This window comes from Cibotium barometz, chromosome 2, assembly GCF_041138505.1.
Source record: "Cibotium barometz isolate CiBa-2024 chromosome 2, ASM4113850v1, whole genome shotgun sequence".
Classification (NCBI taxonomy): domain Eukaryota; kingdom Viridiplantae; phylum Streptophyta; class Polypodiopsida; order Cyatheales; family Cibotiaceae; genus Cibotium; species Cibotium barometz.
The window spans coordinates 43,056,119-43,077,797 of record NC_141047.1 but is presented as its reverse complement, the minus strand read 5'-3'; the positions used below and the strand labels follow the sequence as shown (position 1 = coordinate 43,077,797).

At 45.5% G+C, this 21,679-nt stretch overlaps 1 pseudogene across 1 annotated transcript in view; it reads right to left on the bottom strand.

The window, feature by feature from the left end:
* LOC147641099 (mechanosensitive ion channel protein 1, mitochondrial-like) overlaps positions 1–21,679 on the bottom strand; it is a 96,057-nt pseudogene that overhangs the window by 58,055 nt on the left and 16,323 nt on the right. Inside the window, exons 2-3 of the transcript XR_015267780.1 lie at positions 5,817–6,066; positions 56–144 (exon numbers count right to left, since the gene is read on the bottom strand). The product of XR_015267780.1 is annotated as a mechanosensitive ion channel protein 1, mitochondrial-like (transcript). The remainder of the gene's footprint in view (positions 1–55; positions 145–5,816; positions 6,067–21,679) is intronic.

The window sequence follows — 21,679 nt, the reverse complement described above, 5'->3', positions numbered from 1 at the left end:
TAACAAACAAAAAGACAAACATATTATCACAAAAAAAGTACTGGAAGTGACATACCGACTTAGCCATCGACAAAATCTTCCAACTCTAGCAAATAAAAAGTAAAAAATTCCCAACAGTAAGCATTCACGAACAAGAACTGTTGCCTGTCCAGAGTGCAAGTCAACATGAGCTGTTAAAAAATATACCAACTTAGATAGCAATAGCATTAAGTTACTACTTTAGAGAGGTAAAGACGTTACAGAAGGTCATCTTATGAAAAAACAGGCAAGCCTAACATAAATATAAACTAACATGGGTGAGTTTCGATGAAGAACCTGCCCCATTCCCACAAAATTAGAAGAGAGCCCATAGAATTAGTAGAGCTTGGGACAGTTTTCGGCCTAGAAAAATCACCCTCTTTCTTTGGCTCATGGCACACAGGAGCTGGGCGGTCGGCACTTGGTAGGCCGTTGGAGGTCGGCCTGCAGCTTGTCCGAGATGCAGCCACCCCCAAGAGTCTCAGTGACATTGCCTTTGGGATTGCCCGAAGGCTCAACAGGTTTGGCGGCGGATCCTCCACATCTGCACCATGGACAAGGCCTCGACCCGAATCATTACTTGGGGCCACTGTTGCTTGGGCCACAGAGGGTGGGGTGGTCAGGGCTTACGAGGAGGATGGTGGAAGGCTAGCTCTTCAGGTCTCTCACCACAGCATTTTGGCAGTATCAGTCACTGCCCCACCTACAGACCACTAGCGCCCAAGTTCATGCCAAAGATGGGAGATTTGCAACAGCATTGCAGCCTGGCATATATGGCGGGCTCGATGCAACGAAGCCATTGAGGGCACCCACACTCCACCAACAGAGTCTATTAGGAGCATTTGGCTTGATATCATACATACCCTCCATGGCCGGTGGGAGAAGTTGCAGGGTGGATCCGACCGCATGCGGAAGCGGCAGGAAGCTTTCTTGAGGCTTTGGCGGCCTGGCCCGTTTCTCACTGATAGAGGCTACTTGGCATTACAGACCACTGGTGTGGTTGTCCCCCCCCTATGAGATAGCCTTCTCCTCATAGAGCAGCTAGCCGGAGGAGAAGCGTCTCTTTCCCCTCCTTTGAATACTTGATCACTGCCCTATTCATGAGGCGAGTTTGTACTACATAGCCCTTTGTAGCTGCTTTTTTCAGTAACTAACAGAAGGGTCTTTTTCCTGAAAAAAAGAAGAAGAATTAGGAGAGCATATTACTTTGGGGGTTCCCTTTACTTACTGCCAATTTTCAGCATTTTTCCTCGTGTCAAGGATACTACGCTCCTTGACGAATCCTGTCTAGGTAGCATGAATCAACTCCCCCAGGAAGGGCTGGATCCTCAAACTCAAGGCCTTTGCTAAGACCTTGTAGACAGTATTGAGGATCGTAATAGGTCTCCAATGCCGAATATCATCTGATACTCCCTCCCCCTTGGGGATAAGAAAGATCAAGCCCTCTGAAAAGCTCTGTGGCATCACCCCAGTGTCCAAAACATACTGAAAGCCCCTGCGGAGGCCTGGCCCCAAAAGGTCCCAATATCGCATAAAAAAGGCAGGCGTCAATCCATCCTCCGCAGGGCAACTGTGGCGCGGAAGGACTCTCAAGGCCTCAGCAAGCTCAACCTCTGAAAGAGGCTCACCCAGAACTGTACGCATATGATCTGTGACCCTCCTCTGCACATGGGCCCACACAGTCTGTCTGCAAGCATCCCGAGCCTCAGTGGCTGGCTCTGCTGAAAGCAGGTCTCTATAGAACTCAGTGGCAATGGTTCTGATCTCCCCGGGCTCAGTGGCTACCGATCCGTCTTGGCTCCTGAGCTGGCGGACTCCTGCTCGAGCATGGCGAGGTCCAGCAATCTCAAAAAACTCCCCAGTCACTCTATCACCAAGCTGTGTCCACTGAGAGGCCTGGCGACGATAGTAAAACTCATGTCTCTGCTCCTCTGCCTCTCTAACCTCCTGGCGTGCCTGGCTCAGCTGGGACGCCACCCACTCACATGTAGGCTGCTGCTCCTGAAGGCGCTGAAGCGAGGCTACGTCTCAACCGCCGCTCCCGCTCGCGTGTCTCTCCCAACCATGTCAAGGCTGCAGCGTGCAAAAAAGAGCTGAGCTCGATGAGTCCCTGGGCACACTGGCCTGCTGCATCCTGGTCAGAGCTCTAGATATCATGCCATATCCTCTCAATGTCCTCAGCGAGACTAGGATCTATAAGTATCCTCTCTGGGATCCTCAACTGCAGGCCGGTCTCCCGTGTCCTGTCCTCGAGTGTCAAAATAACTGGCGCATGGTCTGAAAAAGAGGTGCCAGCGAGAATGCCAACGGAGCCCCCTCGCTCCCCTAACCTGTCGCCCACATCGAAGCAATCAATCCGTGATAGATTAGTCCCTCCTTGCCGGCGAGCCGACCGAGAGAAACTAAGACTGTCTTGAGAGCGGGAGAAAGCCTCATGCTGCCATGCATAAGTGATCCTCAGTGTCATGCAAAATCGCTCCCAAGCTGCAAGCTCTGTGCCGTGCACTGTGACATGACTGCCTCCCACCCTATCGGCCGGGTCCTCAAGCATGTTGAAGTCTCCCCCGACACACCAATGTGTGGCCTCTGGCAATGCATCCGTAACCTGGGTCCAAAACTATGCTCTGGCACTAGCATGGTTGGACGCATAGACATTGAGCACGCCAAAGAGCTCATCATGCATCCTCAGAATGACATACTGTGCTCTACCAGGCACAATGATCCCGCGATCCACAATGGCCTGCCGCCATACATCCGCAATGACCATACATACTCCTCCCTGCCCACCCAAGGGGCCAAACCCTGCAAACCAAAAGGTGTCCCATCTACCAGGCATTACCGAACCGTATCTCCGGATCCTGCTCTCACCCAAATGGTACTCCTACATCATCAAAATATCAATACTGTCCCCAACCAGGCATCTCTGAAGCTCCTGCCTCAAGCAACCACGGTAACGTATATGGTGTGCGCCGCCAAGGCCCTGTACATTCCATGAGATGATCCTCATGGATGACCTGCTGAGGTGGATGCTGTCTCAGCCGTACGGCGGGCCTTCGCCAACGGCTTGGATGGAGAATAGTCCCCATCCGAGCGGCTACGAATCTACCCACCCAGTGTGCTGCAAGAATCTCGGATCAGGCGCCAGTGGCTGTGTCCCATGGCGACTTTCTCTCGCTCAGACAGAGCAACCTCGTGTATGCATACATATCCAGGGTCGCGTGCTAAGTCTGCCACTATGCAAACCACCAAATGTTGAATCCCGGAGGCATCCATACTCCCGGGATCAAGGAAAAAATGAGCCAACTCCCATAGTCGGCCTATCACATCTGTCACCTCCAGATCGCTCACATGGTGAGAAAACTCAACTGCCTGAGTCTTCAAAGTGCTAAGAGCGAGATCCATCGTCCACTCCCGGTCACTAGGGCCACGAAGAGGGAATGAGAAGGCCACCGCTGAATCAAGTGCCTCCTCCTCTCGGGCCGGAGGTATCACTACATGAACTCGGATGGGTGCTGGCTCATGGGGGCCCTCCACTCCAAAAAGCCGTGTGAAGGAATAATCAAAAGCCTCCGAGCGCTGTCTAGTGTCGAGGCGACTTAGCCGACTGCGGACAGAGGATATCCGTGAAGCCCGAATCGGCATGGTAAGTCTCCTCTACGGTGCTCGAGCAAGGTCGGTGCTCAGTGTCCGCCGGACTGCAGGTGAGCGCAAGGGAACCGCCAGGGCCTCCCGGGGAGCTGAGGCGAGGAGGGACATCGGTCTCGGGCGTGCTGCTAGGGCTGTCTCCCTCGACGGCACCCCTGTCCAGGCTGCCACTCCGAGGTCTCTGTGGGCTGAGCAGGTGTCCCGGAGGCTGCCTGCCGAGCCGCATCTGTGGGCGAGCCATCAGGGGCCTGCTGCTGCGGTGAAGGTCAAGGTCTCCTGCAAATAAAGCACTGGTTCGGGAGCCCTGAAAACTCCACTCTCTGATCAATCCATCCCCCCCCCCCTATCCTAGGTAGCTGAATGACCTTCGGAAGGGAGGAGATGTCTGGAACCAAAACTCTGACCGAAGGTAGTCCAGTTGCTCTGGCCACCACTGAAGCTGCTGTGGGGCCAGCCTCAAGCACCGAACCCACCAATGCTCCTAGCCCAGAAAGGAGCGGAAGGTACTCACGGCGGAGCCCAGGGAAGCAAACTGAAACATGGAAAAGGCAGGCGCTCTCCCTGCTCGGCCGCTGCTGGGTCAAAGCCATGCTGCCAAGGTCTGAAGAATGCCCGAGCGCCCCTGATGTCAAGGGGACTCATGGCTAGGACCTTGGCCACGCTCTGGGCTGTCTTGAACTCGATCTGGTAGTGTCCACGGCCCAGTAGAGCTGAACGTCCAAGATCTTGCCCACATCTGCAAGAAGGCGGGCCTGGAGAAGATCCCGGATCTCCCCTCTGTTGAGGCGAGTGCCGACCATACGGCAGATGGTGGAATGTGCATGGAGGCGTTCCACCTCTGCAGCGAGGCTCGCTTCCTCTTCTGGCGAAAGAGAAAGCCTGGTGGGGGTATCCTCAGGGGCGGGCGAGGGGGCTGCGGGAGAGTCCCTCTGAGGTGGGGGTATCCTCAGGGGCGGGCGAGGGGGCTGCGGGAGAGTCCCTCTGAGGTGGGGCGGGAGGAGCCTCCATCAGAGTCTGAAGCTATGTCGAAGGCGGAGCGAAATGCGGAGAGTCCTGCAAGAACCGAGCTGCACACAAAGAGCGGAGGGGGAAGGCGGAAGGCAAAAAAAACCCAGGGACGAAAAAACAGAAAGAAGGGGAGGGGGGGATAAGGCGGCGAAGACAAAAAAAACCCCGCGGGGGGGGGGGGGGGGGGGGGGGGGGGGGGGGGGGGCGGAAGCAGATGAAAAAGGGGGGAGGTGGGGGGGAGAGAGGGCGACGGGCTGCGGAGGGGGGGCGAGGCGCTGATGAAGGGAGGGGGGGCGCGAAGGAGAGGAGCAGGGGGCGGGTGCGCTGGGGCGCGCAAGAAAGCCAAGCGGAGGAAGGGGGGAAGCTTGCGTGAGGGCAGGGGGAGGGGGAGCAGACGCGTGGGCGGGAAGGGGGGGAGGGCGCGCAGGCAGCAGCGCGAGCAAGGGGGGGGAGCGTGAGCTTCAGCGAGCCAGAAAGTAGTATTACATCCTCCTTTGCCCTTGTTGTTATTCCGGCCTTTCAACTGTTGGCCAGTTCTTGTTAATGTGCTCCCGCATCGTCGACGACTTTGCAGGAATCATACCATGAGACAGCCACAATGACCCCACCGAGTGAGTATCCCCAAGCCCGCGGCATGCTTGCACCACACACTTGCAGGGTACTCCGTGAAAGAGTACAGGTTCAGCTAGATGCCCCCAGTTGAGGAGATCCAAACCCTCTATCCAACAGCTCCAGATCCGGGACCTACTTCAGCAACACATAAGAGGCTCCACCACAAGTGGTGGAGACTGAGGCCATGGACACGTTCATGAACAGGACGACACATTATGAATCCGGACACAAGAGGTTCCTATCCTGCCCACTCTATTGTACACACAAGATCTACGTATATGTTGGCCTGTCTATCCTTTAGGCAGCTAGTCTTTTATTTTTTCATGGCATTTTGACATCCCAATTTACTCACAGATCACATGTTTAACACTTCTTTGGTCTCAATAGATCCTTCAGGTCTTTCGTATACGTTAATCTCTCTCTCTCTCTCTCTCTCTCTCTCTCTTCCTCTACACACACACACACTACATGCATGGACACAATTTGACACAACATGACATTGCATGCCAGCTCAAAAAGTATGGAATACTTACGGCCCTTTCCACAGAATGGATCTGCTACGCAAGCTACTTGGAATCCAGTCAAGAACATCAAAGTTTTCCGGCAGATAAGGACGGATTATTTCAGCTACTTTCTTTGAGATCCAATGACTCAGGTCATCCAAAAAGTGTTCGCCACTCTCTATCAGATCATGGGAGAAGCTACTGTTATCCTTGCTCAGCTGCCCTCTGATAAGAAAATAGGGGGCATGAACACGGCAATTGAATAATGCTCTTTTGTATTCTTAGTTTCTGCCCTGAAAAGATAGAGGCCAACTGAAAAAATTGGCCACGTTTAGCAAGAAGGTCTTTCCACATCAAACAAGAGTTAAGCATGCCACATTTTAAAGTTAGGAAAGAAATGTAGTCCCTAATGATCATTTGCAACACAGGCAATGCCTACTGCATCATATACATACAGCACAGACAATGGGCGTCATAATATTATGATTTATTTGATTCTTCATATATTTATGATTTGAATTCAGGCAGTAGAAATCCCATACAGGCAACGGCTATCGCAACATTCACACACACACACAATTGTTTATATTTCATATGTATTGCTGTCAGAGCTATTGCTTCTTCCAAGGCTAGAATATGCTTGACAAACACATGGAGTGTTCACTATCTCCACCCTCACATTCACACACACACACACAATTGTTTATATTCATATGTATTGCTGTCACAGCTATTGCTTCTTCCAAGGCTAGAATATGCTTGACACACACATGGAGTGTTCACTATCTCCACCTCACATTCACACAACACACACAATTGTTTATATTCATATGTATTGCTGTCACAGCTATTGCTTCTTCCAAGGCTAGAATATGCTTGACAAACAAATGGAGTGTTCACTATCTCCACCCTCAAGTGATAAGACTCCCATACGCCTATATGTCTATTTCACCTCAGTTCCTTGTTACAATAGTGTTCGGGAAATGATCTCTTAAACAGCATTCGTCTCACAAGAAGTATTATTTTGGTCTCATCAGCTGTTTTTAGCTCTCCACAGCTAAAGATGTGCACCGCTTCCTAATAGGTCTAGATTACAACTTTTCTACTTGCATTCATTGATCTCTCTTGGTATTCTAGTCACATTGCCATATATGAACCAGTTTTGAGTTAACAATTGATCTTTAATTGCACAAGGAAAAATAAACAGATGGAATTCTTGCTTTACTGATATGAAAATGACAAGTACAAAGGCTGCATAGCTTATTTCTCATCAAAACATTGGCACTCTTTGCTCGTCTACCAGGCCAGGAACTAAGTCGATGATTCAGTCTCATCCTCCAAAGCTGCAACTCGCTCTAATGAATTGAGGGCCCTGAAAATCTCCACCCGCTGCTGCTGAATTCAAGGCTTCACTTGCACCGTTATAGAGGAAAGAAAGGACTTTATATTGCCACCTGTTGGGTTAAGGGTGGATGTTGCTACCAAAGTAACAAGACTAAGCGTAGCAAACATCCAACCACAAGATAACCAGCAGCCAGAAAGAGACAGGCTACCACACTCCAGAGGAAGAACGCTACTGGACCTCAAATTGTTTTTCCATTCAAAAGACTGTAATCACCGAGGTGCATGTTTCATTAAGATGATATGGTACTCCTGACATGCACACAGCCTAGGACTGTGTCCCCTAAACCTAATTTCTTTTTGTGTCCACCTTTTTACACAGGGCTTTGATATGTTTTAATTTTTGTTTAAACTGTTATGTATCATTGTGATTAGTTGCACAGATGATGTTTTACCAGTCTGTTGTCTTTTTATGACATTAATGAGCTCTCTCTCTCTCTCTCTCTCTCTCTCTCTCTCTCTCTCTCTCTCTCTCTCTTTGTTTTCAGTTTCAGTTTTCCATGACGATGATATTCCATGGATAATTGTAATCATCTTTTGTCTCATAGGCCCATCGGGCCTTTTGTAAGACATAAATATAATTTTCTTACAACAGAGAGAGAGAGAGAGAGAGAGAGAGAGAGAGAGAGAGAGAACTGTATCAACGTCTACTAGAGCCGAACTCGACCTATGAGACAAATCAATGTACAACTATCAATGTCTTCTGGATGTCCAGAAAAAAAAAGGACAAAATGAACATGAATAAACTATGAAAGCTAGTGGTATAGCTCTTTCTCTCTCTCTCTCTCTGTTTGGCATAGCGGTTCACGCAACGGGCTCCCAATCGAGAGATCCTAGGCTTAAGTCACATCCCCACATTTCGCTGCCGTCATATCCCCACATTTCGCTGCCGTCATATGGATCATATATGGTTGGCTGCCTTAGCTATGACATTAATACTCCTCCTCCTCCTCTTCCTCTCTCTCTCTCTCTCTCTCTCTCTCTCTCTCTCTCTCTCTCACACACACACACACACACACATTGCATGTGCTTGTTTACACATACTTCTGTATAAATAGCCATTCAACACCACCAAAAAAAAAAAAAAAAAGTGTGTAAATAAAGAGAAGGAGCTCTGGCAGGATATGGCATCTTACTTGGGGAGAGAGAAGCTTCTTAGAGGGGGCAGAGAGGGGACCATGTTGCTGGAAGAGGAGCTGATGCTAGGTGATACAAGAGCAGCAGCCATGGTGGAGAGAAAGCAGCAAAGATCTTTCCCTTCTCTGTTTTCCTTGCTTCCTTCTCTTTTCCCTTCCTTGCTTCCTTCGCTTTTGACTGTGAAACCATCATGTCAATTGATCGCCCCAAGGGGGGGCCTTGCAAAAAGGACAATTCCTGTCCAATTGTCCATATAATTATTATATAGGCTTAATCTGTAAGTCCTCCAGCCTTCCAGGCTGCATTATTTATTTATCCATAATATGAATAACGTGGGAATTTAAAAAGCGGACATTGAGACAGACGGCGGGCCCCATTCGCACATTGGGGTTGGGTCAGTGTTCACTGAGAATATTTTTCTTCTAAAATCCAAAAGCTTGCAATTTTAAAATTTACAAGTTTTTCTTCTTCATCAAAATATAACTAAAATGTTTAAAATTTTATCGATTTTTAAAATTGTAAAATTATTTTTTACAAGTGAGATCGTGAATTTTGCACGTGTGTTGTGAAGGTTTGCAGGTTTTCTGTGAACACTGATTGGGGCGTAGGACATGACGAGCCCCATTCACACATTGCGGTGTAGGACATGTCCAAAAGTATATATACTACCGAGCCATGAAAGAATCTTATCACCTTTTTTTGTGAAAAGGTTCAACACACACACAAATTTTTACATCATCCCTTGAAAGGGAGATTTGAACCCGCCCCTTGCGGGATGCCACCTCCATCGCAAAACTCCCCACCCCTACTTGTGCCATGAAATGTATTTATTCTCCTTTTTCTATGTTGTCCATTGGTGGTACAAATTATTTTTCTATCATTCTTCTCAATAGAATTCACATTTGGGTGGGAGGGGGGGGAGGGGGAGGGGGAGGGGGGAGATTTGAACCCACGGATTGTGGGATGCCACCTCCATCACAAATTCCCCGCCCCCATTCTTATCACCTTACTTGTGCCATGAAATGTCTTTATTTTCCTTTTTCTATGTTGTCCATTGGCGGTACAAATTATTTTTCTATCATTCTTCTCAATAGAATTCTCATACGAAATACAAACATCTATGTCGCTTTCGCAAACTGGTCTCCCAATGGTAGGCCTCCAACTGGCATGTGCCATAGGAACACCTTCCCTTGATATGGAATCTTAGACTACTAGCCTTGTAAGATTACTTCCTTCCATCAGGCAAGAAGGCCTTCTATCGAGATGGTCGGGTCATCATTGATGGCCGGCCCATGGATTAGCGGTTTGGGGCCTATGGGACACAGACCAGGCCACTGACAGAGATACACATAGCAGTATGGAACTGTAATGGTTCACTATGGGTGCAGCCTGGACGATTGGAGCATGTTATGGTGGGGAGAGACATCATACTTCTGACAGAGACACATCAGAGCCCAGAGAGAGGGCTACCTCGAGTAGAGGGATTCCAGTGGGAGTCAGCATACAGGAGGACCACACGCCAGGGTACCTCGAGAGGGTCGGGGGGAGTAGCAGTCCTATTCAGACGGGAGCTACAGGGAAGACTGAGAGTGGTAGCACAGGATCCAGAGGCCAGATACATGTGGATCAGCTTACAGCTCTCACAGGACAGGGTTATATACATAGCTCTATGTTACTTTTCTCCATCAGGATCCTCCTATGTCATTACAGAGGACATGCCACAGGAGGCGGAGACAAGAGCCTCGCCACACACTTGTCTGTCAGAGGAGATTATGCATTATTCTACACTAGGGGAAGTATTTCTTACGGGCGACTTCAATGCCCACACACAGAGCAGACAGTGTGAGGTGTATGACTATGATGACATGGAGATCCTCCACCCTGTGGATCCAGAGGAGATAGGGGCTAGTCGGGCATCAGAGGACACTGGACCAGACAGAGGACATTATGGGGACCACTTACTAGAGTTGGGAGCCAGTCGTTACTTATAACGGGATGCTACAGTGGACGGGATCAGGAGGGCTGACATGCTTCCCACATGGGGGTCATACACGGACCGGAGGCACAGTGGTAGACTACATTATGGGGTCTTTGGAGGCATCACAGCTTGTCACCTCATTCTCCATTCCACCTCGTCCTATTGGGGCAGATCATACATACTTGGCATTTTCACTAGCCGGATCACCAGTATCACCAGCCCCCCACATACCGACGCCACACACTACCATCTACTTCACACATGACATGGCAGACATATACACTGGCAGAGTAGAGGATGGGCTCCTACTCATGGATCCCCTGGCATCTATGGATACCATTACAGCCCAGCTCGCATCACTCCTACACACGGCTACATTACAGAGCTTCCCACATCGTGTACACTCAGGAGAGCCTGCGAGACCTGGGACTATGCCCCAGAACAGATGGTATGATGACGAGTGCAGAGCCCTATACTCACGGCTCCGCATACAGAGAGCCTTGGGAGCCATCATAGAGCAGGAGTCGAGGAGAGAGATGAGGAGACTTACTCGCCGCAAAAGGCGGGCCTTCGCAGAGATACAGGAGCTAGAGATCTTTCATTTCTTCATGAGTAGAGATAGCCCTGTCTCATGGTGGCACTTCAGAGAGCCCCGGACCCCAACACCTATTGTAGACCCACAGACATGGCACACATATGCAGAGGGTCTATACCATGCCCCAGCTAGCTTCTTTACCCACTCGATGGTACAGGAAGCTATCCGCCGCCTACAGCATGGACGGGCCGCCGACCATATGGGCCTATAGGGTGAGCATCTCATATATGCAGTAGATTCTTTAGCTCCTTTTCTTGCACACCTGTTTAATAGGGCACTAGCAGAGGGTTTGCCTGCGGAGTGGACGATGCACACCGTTGTGCCGATTCACAAAACAGGGGATATGCTCGATCCGAGCAACTACAGGACGGTTATGGTTGGCCACGTGCTGGCCAAACTCTATGGTGCACTGCTGGAGCAAGAGCCTAGCTTATATGCTGAGCGAGCAGGTTTACGCTCATCAGGGCAGGCAGGCTTCAGGAGAGCTTTCTCTACCACTGACCATGTATTCACTTTGAGATGTATGATTGATCAGGCCAGAGTGAGGAAGAGAAAGCTCTATTGCTGCTTTGTGGATTTCCGCAAGGCATTTGACACAGTACCATGAGAGAGGCTCTTTCAGCGCCTGCAATCTCTTGGCATACCAGCAGATATGACATGGGTCGGCGAGTCAGATGTCCAGGAGGTATGTCCGAGACTATTGCTAGCACCATTGGTGTGAAGCAAGGATGCCCACTTTCCCCCACGCTATTTGGGTTATACATTGATGAGGTGGCTGACTTCATTACACGGGGAGGCGGAGATGGAGTTGATTTAGCAGATACCTCAGTACATATTATGCTCTATGCTGATGATATTGTATTAGTGTCTGAGTCCCCAGGTGGTCTACAGCAGCATCTACATACACTCGATGATTTCTGCACACAGAGGGGTCTTACTGTGAACCTTGGGAAAACCAAGGTTATGGTCTTTCATACATCGAGACAGGGCAGGAGTCAGCTGACATTCACTCTCGCAGGATGCCAGGTGGAGGTGGTGACATCATACGTGTACCTAGGGGTTACCTTCTCTGCAGCAGCAGCCACACGCTTTACCATGGGTTCAGCAGCCAGAGCTAGATTGACACGGGGATATGCAACATTGGCTATGCTAGAGAGACAGTGCCACCAGGCGCATTTTCAGGAGCCCCAGAGGAAGGGGTGGCTATTTGACACATTAGTCACACCGGCATTGATGTATGGAGCAGCAGTATGGGTGCCAGGCCTTGCTACCCATTGGTGGACACAGATAGAGAGACCACAGGCCCTCATGATGGCACGCATGATACGCAGCAAACCGTCAGTACCTCATGACATTATCCGAGCAGAGTTTGTTGCGCCTCCTATGATGGTAGAGGCCATATTTTAGACTATATGCCTGCTAGACAGATTCAGAGAGATGCCACATGACAGATTATCATACAGAGCTTTTCAGGCATCTAGACAGTTGGCTGAGGCAAGAGACAGAGGATCATGGTATGCACAGGTCACACATTGGTTCTCACATTGGTTCTCACAGCATGGCCTAGACATGGATCATCTACCACCATTCCAGTATGACAGGGATGCACCACATATCCGTCTCTCTCATAGTGAGAGGAACAGAGTATTGAGACAGGATCTATGGCAGCTCTATACACGAGAGACATGGATATCGCCTACACAGCCTCTTCCACCGAAGATGCTATACTACAGAGATCACTTCATGAGTATCACTGATGATGGATTTATAGAGAAGCCTAGATACATGGAGGGCTTTTTACCACACGACTCCCGAGTGGCTATTGGTCAGCTCAGAGTTTCATCACACCGATTGGAGATTGAGACTGGCAGAGCAGCACGGATCCCCCGAGAGGAGAGGGTATGCAGATTGTGCAGAGAGAAGGTGGAGAGTGAGGAGCATTATGTATGCAGATGCAGAGCATATACAGCCATCAGAGAGAGATATCCCATTTTATTCAGAGAGCCACATTCCCTACGCCAGATCTTTGAGGCAGCAGACCATGGGGAGATACATTCTAGACATACAGAGAGACATTATTACAGGCTCAGATAGCTCCAGAGGGGGGGCGACAGACATAGATTACTACATTTTTTCAGAGATCCATACCCCTCCCAGCCCCTACACGGCAGGGAATTACTCTCCAGAGAGCAGAGACACTTAGAGCCTGCAGGAGACAGAGGACACCTGGCTTTCGGACACCACGCCTATACCAGAGAGAGATGACAGAGATCAGAGCTCAGTTTCACAGAGAGGGTGCGGAGCGACTGGCTCGCTTCAGAGCACACCCAGGCATGTTCTTCAGGGAGCTGTGGACACCCCCTTCACTGATGTATACCATTTTATACCCCCAGTATGGTACAGGATGGAGCTAGCTAGGTTGCATATCATGATTGTATACTCCATGCATATAGCTTTGCATTCTCCTAGTAGTAGAGCTCCATCCCCTGCACACCCAAATTCAGCTTTTTTATTCAATACTTTTTCATTTTGTTGGGATGACAGAGGATACCCCATACAGGTACTCCGATTTGTCTCATAGGCCGAGTTCGGTCTTTTGGAAGACGTTAATAAAATCTCTCTCTCTCTCTCTCTCTCTCTCTCTCTCTCTCTCTCTCTCTCTCTCTCTCTCTCTCTCTCTCTCTCTCTCTTACACGCGTGCACACACACACACACACACACACACACACACACACATTGGCCCTACAAAGCCATCATTTGTGAAATCCCTCCTATCCTTTATACTCATACGAATGAGTCATCATCTCTAGAATCACTCACATCCTTTATACTTATACCAATGGAGAGATTTGAACTTACGGATTGTGGGATGCCACCTCCATCACAAATTCCCCGCCCCCATTCTTATCACCTTACTTGTGCCATGAAATGTCTTTATTTTCCTTTTTCTATGTTGTCCATTGGTAGTACAAATTATTTTTCTATCATTCTTCTCAATAGAATTCTCATACAAAATACAAACATTTACGTTACTTACAATTACCAAAAGTAATGCGCCGCTTTCGCAACTGGTCTCCCAATGGTAGGCCTCCAACTGGCATGCACACATAAGAACACCTTCCCTTGATATGGAATCTTAGACCACTAGCCTTGTAAGATTACTTCCTTCCATCAGGCCCTACTTTTCCTCTCTCTCTCTCTCTCTCTCTCTCTCTCTCTCTCTCTCTCTTACACGCACACACACACACACACACACACACACACACATTGGCCCTACAAAGCCATCATTATGAAATCCCTCCTATTCTTTATACTCATACGAATGAGTCATCATCTCTAGAATCACTCCCATCCTTTATACTTATACCAATGAGGATGAAGCTTTTGAAGCTATTAAGGATTTGTTAAATATGTTCTATCTCCATAAATTTAATAAGCACGAGCTTTTGGTAGTTGATAAAAAATATCATTGCTAGACGTTTTGAATTTTCCAATATTGACCTTAACAAGTCATTAAAAAAGTTATAATGGTGGGCACTAGGACCTCTATACTAGAGGGACTAGGGTTCTTAATATGTTCCCAAATTCCCCTCCCCCATTCTTATCACCTTACTTGTGCCATGAAATGTCTTTATTTTTTCTATGTTGTCCATTGCTGGTGCATATTATTTTTCCATCATTCTTCTCAATAGAATTCACATTTTGGGGGGGGGGGGGGGGGATGGGGGAGATTTGAACCCACGGATTGTGGAATGCCACCTCCGTCGCAAATTCCCCACCCCCACCATTCTTATCACCTTACTTGTGCCATGAAATGTCCTTATTCTTCTTTTTCTATGTTGTCCATTGGCGGTACAAATTATTTTTCTATCATTCTTCTCAATAGAATTCTCATACAAACATCTACATTACTTTAGAGTCTACCTTGTACTTCTTTCACATTTATGTATTATGATTACACTTACTAGATTAAACATGCAAAACATACGAGTAGCCTGACACACTGATAACTCCTACTAACATCCTTCTCGTATGGCATGCTGCCTTTTAATGTGAGATTTGGCCTCTAGGATGCTTAAAGTTTGCACAAATTGTTTGATAAACTCGCATCCAAAATTGGGGGCTCAAATCACATACCTTGTAGTAGCAAGTAAGGGTTGCCATGTTGGAGGATTTGAGTTGGTAACACTAAACATGAAAAAAGGTGTTTAACCTTAGAAAAGGGTTAAAACTTTCTTATAAGTGATTTACATCCTTGAAGTTACACGCTAAATAAGGTTCCTTGGGTGAATATATGAGAAGATTTGCAATCCTCACAAACTTTAAGGATGAATGGAGGAGCTATTGCAATCTTAGAGATGAATAGAGAATAGAGATGAGAATCAAAGGTTGATGAATAGAGGAGTTGTTGCAACCTTAGAGATGAGGATCAAAGTTTGATGGTTATATTAGACGTTAAGGATGAATAGAGGAGCTATTACAACCTTAGAGATGAGAATCAAAGCTTGATGGTTATATCATCACATTATATTGGATAACTATGAGAGTATAAATGAGTGAAAGAGCACCAAAAAGTAAACCCAACCATCCTCCCACACTAGGATTTTTTGAGGGGAACATATCAAGAACCCTAGTTCGCCTAGTATAGAGGTCCTTGTGCCCACCATTATAACCTTTTTTAATGAATTGTTAAGGTCAATTTTGAAAAATTCAAAACGTTTAGCAATGATATTTTTTATCAACTACCAAAAGCTTGTGCCTATTAAACTTATGAAGATAGAACATATTTAACAAATCCTTAATAGCTTCATCCTCATTGGCATAAGTATAAAGGATGGGAGTGATTCTAGAGATGATGACTCATTCGTATGAGTATAAAGGATAGGAGGGATTTCACAAACGATGGCTTTGTAGGGCCAATGTGTGTGTGTAAGAGAGAGAGAGAGGAAAAGTAGGGCCTGGTGGAAGGAAGTAATCTTACAGGGCTAGTGGTCTAAGATTCCATATCAAGGGAAGGTGTTCCTATGATGCATGCTAGTTGGAGGCCTACCATTGGGGGACCAGTTGCAAAAGTGGCGGATTACTTCTGGTAATTGTATGTTTTGTACTACATGCTTGGAAACATGCCCGCATTTTTTCATTTCATGTCCGGTGGCAAAGATGGTGTGGGATTTCCTTTATCGCGTATGGATTCCATTGACAGATAGGCCTGTAATAGTTAAAGGTTGGATTTTTGGCAAGATTCCAATTGGGCCGAATAACCTAGAACATTCTATTTTCTTTCATTTTTCAGGTGGACAGGTTTGTGGCATATCTGGTTAACTAGGAATGCCTTCATATCTAATGTAAAAGTTGGTATTACAGCTCACATAGGTCGTATAAAAGGGCTATTATTGTGGCAAGTCTCTTCCTTGCGGTCAGCTCATTTGGTGGAGAATGACACAGCTATATATTGGATGAGGGTACTCCAAGCTACACCTATGGTTTGGAGTAATTAGTGAAGGAAAGCTAGTACATCACCTAGCAGCCATGTGGCCATTTGTAAAGTAAATTTTTTTAATATATCTTCTATTACGAAAAAAAAGAAAGGAGTATCAAATGATAAAAGAAAAAGACAGAGGACCATTGTCACCATGGATAAAAGAAAAAGACAGAGGACCATTGTCACCATGGATAAAAGAGAGGAAACATCTGGGTGATTAAACTTATTATTTCTATTATATGGAAAAAAAATCATCCAAGGACGAAAGGGTACGTCATGTTGAATGGGTGTTCAATGAACTTTGAAACTTTGTGTAGGCAAGCTAAAGAACATTCAAGGCCTTAACAACCTATTCAATTTATTTCTTTGTATCAATAACTTTGAATTTCGTTATTTTCATCAAGAACTTTGTTTTTGGACCACCTAAAAGTTGGTATGATGTGGATTGCAATATCTTCATAAAAAAACAAGTTTAAGATTGTAAATCTAGCAGGCACAAGTCATATCATGTCTGGTTGATTGAGGGCTCTGATGAGGCAAGCTGTGTGTGCTGACACTCGTCAAAATTTAAATTAATTGTGAATCCGTTAAATTGACTTTACAAACCATGTATGGAGTGTGTGAAATAGCATATGATTAAATGAAGTTATAGAAAATAACAATATTAACAATATCTTCACAAAAAAAAAACAAGTTTAAGATTGCAAATCTACACTAACCCCACCAATTTATTTAAAATCATTTCAACAATAACACTAGCATGCATAAGAAACACCATTTTGATATTCTACATTAGCAAAATTGAGATAATGTCTATAATGTTTGAAGCTCTACCACCAAGAGTGAGCATAGTAAATGCCTAGAATAACCAAATACAGATAATATCCATAGTGTTCAAAGCTCTAAGTGTAAGAGTTAGCTTCTAAATTAACTCTAAACATCCGATGTAAGATCTATAACGCTTACATCAAAGGCAAATATAGTTCCTGTCACAATTTTAAATGTTAGGATGGCTTCATCTTGTGGGGATATCCATTGTGATATATGTGGAGAGTCTACTAATGTTCTCAATTTTAAAGGTTAGGATGGCTTAATCTTGTGGGGATATTTATTACGATATATATGGAGACTCTACTCACCTTTTAGGTTACAAAATGTCTCCTTTCTATTGATGCTCCCTATTTGTGTCGCTTGCCTCTTGCTTGCCTGCAAAGCCTGTTCTATAAGTTATCATCCTAAGTTCACAAGTGGCATGAGTAGTGTGGCCATCGTTGATGTAGTAGACTAGGCATGGGATGCAATGGGATTATTCTGAACAAACAACACATATATGAAACACATGTTACATCATATAATTATATTAAAACTCATGAAAGATTATTGACTCTCACTTACCTCATTTGTAATCTCTCAAGTTGTGCTCGCAGAAGTAATACAAACTTATGTCATTGATTAAGATCCATCTCTTCATCTGGAGCTAATTTTTTTCCAAGTCCAACCACCATGGGCAATGATCTGTCTCAATACTAAAAATAGCTTGTACATAGGCTTGATATTACATAAGCTAATCTTGAAGCCACCTGCTTATTACATAAGCTAATCTTGAAGCCACCTGCTTATTACATAAGCTAATCTTGAAGCCACCTGCTTATTACATAAGCTAATTTTGAAATGAGTCTATAATGATAAATTTAATAAGTCAAGAAGCAAAAAGAAAGAAGGTAACCTGTAAATAACACGTTGTGTGGACTTGTGATGAAGACCGGGCGCGTCTACGATGTTGGAATTCACTTTGTGCCCAAATGAGCACGCAGACACGGGGATTTATTCATACCCTGATCGAATAGGGTGTCGTTCACAATGACAAGGAACGTTGGCTGGAAACGCAGTCAACTAATGGGCACAAGTGCAATGCAATATTTTCATAAAGGTGTGACTCTTGGTTGGAGAAGGCCTTGGTCTCTTCTTCATAAGCCGGCGGACCGCCAACATCAAGGCGAGATCACATTGGTCCAGACCCCGTTGGCCAAGTGGAAGGGTGAGGTGCATCCACTCAGATAGCATGGGGAGGTCGAATGACTGCGGCCATGTCACTCCACCGCTAGCAATTGTCTAGCTTCTGCTACCAACAAGTGAAACCCCCACCGGTTTCATCGGGCCGGTGCTCAATGTCTTTGTTGAATCTTATGCTTCCTTGACGAGTCTTGAAAGCCTTTCTAAAGTATTTTCTTTGATTGGTCATGGCATACTCTGTGTGCACATTGTCATTACGAACCGTCACTCTATGTGCATTATGCATGTCATACAATAAGCTAACTCCCAATTTGTTGAGAAATATGGTGCCGACTCATGTTTATGGGGCACATGTGTATTTGTCAAGTATTAAGTATGTATTTGGATGTGTGTAAACCTTAGGTTATGGTCTAGCAAAGGTTAGAATGAGTATTCAATGTAAATGGTGAAGAAGAGTTTAGAATGTGGTAAAAAAGGAGAATATTTGGTGATGTCAGCAATAATGTACAAGGGCAAGTGGATGGTAAAGAGAATGCGGGGGAGAGGGAGAGCTTGAGTTCCTTGCAAGCAAGCACACACACATCAGAGAGTGCAAGACACAAGTGCAAGATGGTGAATTTTCTTCTATCTTCTTCTTTTCTCTACAACCATATAACTAAACGATAAGACTACGTCCATAAAGGGAAAGTACGCTCCTACAATAACATACAATGGTTGATCCATAGTGTGAACCCGACTATATGAGCTGGCACTATAACTATATCATAACTCTAGTACTCCAAAGTGGCTGTCACATAGCTTGTCATCCATTGGCGATATATCAACCATAATCTCACCAACCATGCCAGTGGTATAGGTACGAAAGCTATCACCCAAGTGGGTCATTAATAACCGCAGCACTAGTTAAGCTTGATATCTCAACACTCCTCCTCGATCCCAACTCCACACATTGCACTCCAAGTAAGCTCCTAAAACTATGGAGCTTCTCTGTGCCCAATGTCTTTGTGAAGATGTCAGCCACTTGATCCTTTGTGTTGACATATACCAGATCTACATCACCTGTTAGACCCTTCTCCCTCACAAAGTGATAATGCACCTCAATGTGCTTCGTTCTAGCATGTTATATTAGGTTACTAGCCAACTGTATGCTACTCATGTCGTCACAATAAATGATAACTAACTTATCCATGAGCTCATCCATATCACCAAGTAGTTTTGAAACCAAGCTACCACACAACCTGCCATAGCAGCACCCCTGTACTCTGCCTCTGTACTTGACAAGGCAACTATTGGCTGCTTCTTACTGCTCCAACTCATAGCACCACTCCCAAATAAAAACATAAAACCACTGGTAGATCTCTTGTCTACGACATTACTAGCCCAATCAGTGTACCCATGTAGCTATATCTCTGTACCAACCTCATAGAAAAGTCCATAATCAACTATGGACTTTATGTACCTAAGAATCCCTCTTGCCGCATCCAAGTGTGGCTTCCTAGGGGCCTGCATATACTGACTCATAAGTCCAACATCATAGCTCAAGTCTGGCCTAGTAACGGTCATGTAGATCAAGCTACCCACTATGCACGTGTACATGGGGTCCTCCAAAATCTCACATGTATCTATGAAAAGCTTTGTGTTCTGCTCCAATGGCATTGAAATAGGCTGCTTACATCTTGTCATACCATACTTGGACAACATGTCTAAGCCATATTGCCTCTGTAATAACAAAATGCCATGAGGTGATCTCACCACCTCTATGCCCAAGAAATACCGCAACTCATCCAAATCCTTCATCTCAAACTTCTACTTCAAAAGCCTCTTAGCATCATGTATGTCAGCATCACTATCGCTAGTGATAATCAAGTCATCCACATAGAGGACTAATTGTATGATCCCTCTATCTGTCTTTTTCACATAAAGTGAGAAGTCTACATTGGATATCTAAAATCCAATGGTAACAAGATGCTCCTCGATCTTGTTTGACCATGCTCTGGGTGCTTGCTTCAAGCCATACAAGGCTTTGTGTAACCTACACACAAAATCTAGGTGTGCATCTCTCATAACCTAGTGGCTGCATCATGTATACTTTTCTTATAAATCACCATGCAAGAAGGCATTCTTTATATCCATTTGATGTAAAGACCAACCCTTTGCTGTAGCCACAGCAAAATGACAGCTCTCACGGTTTCCATTCTTGCAACTGGGCTGAATGTATCCTCATAGTCAATACCATAAGTCTGCATATAGCCCTTGGCAGCCAATCTTGCCTTACACCTACTCATTGAACCATCAACATTATGCTTGACCTTATACACCCACTTACATCCAATTGCCTTCTTTTCCTTAGAGGAGAGGATGGCACCATCACTCCAAATATAACATATGCCCACACATCACAAATTTGTACGATTGAAGACATGAGAGTTAGAATGAGTTTAAAGAAAATTTCCTTATCTGTGGACTAAGTTATGGAAGGAATATGTATAAGGCATTGTATAATCATGATTTAGAAATGCAAGGTAGTATAAATGCCTATTCTTGTTATTATGTGTCTTGTCATTCATTGGAAATTTTTATTTCCCAAATGACAAAGTGCTTCTAGAGGAATTGTATTTCCTTTACTCTGGAGGAGAGCTTTGCATATGGATCTCTAACTCTCAATGTCTTTCCATAGCTTTTGTGAGCTTTATTCACATGTATTTTCACTTTCAAAAATTTATCCTTCTTTAACCTCAACCTGAGCAACTTGTGCTTACAAGCATGTGCAAAAATTGGAATGAAAACATCATCAAAACACAAAGATTTTATAATGGAATGAGGACTTTATATAAGAATGGAATGAAAACATGGACGTATTCATATGGTAACAAACATGGGGTTAATTCTTTGCATGGGTATTACATAAGGATGGTAAAGGAAAATTTGGAGTACACAACATAATGAATATTTTGCAAAACATGATTGCTTGTGGCAATATAAAAATATTGATCTTATGGGAAATGGTAATGGAGTGCTAGGAAAGATTGTCGATGTATAAATGATCCATTTGTTCTTGTGGTATGACATTGATGAGGAGAGGTGCGAGGAAAAGGATGTATGATGGTAATGAAACATGAACCAATGCCAATTTGATTTAATGAATGCGAAGACCCAGACTGAGCTTGATGAAAAGGTATGTAGTTGTGTGAGAATTGTTAAGGGGTATTCCACTTGTCTTGAATATAAGACCAATTGATGATTGGACCTATCAACAAATCCACCACACACTTTGACTACGTCTATGT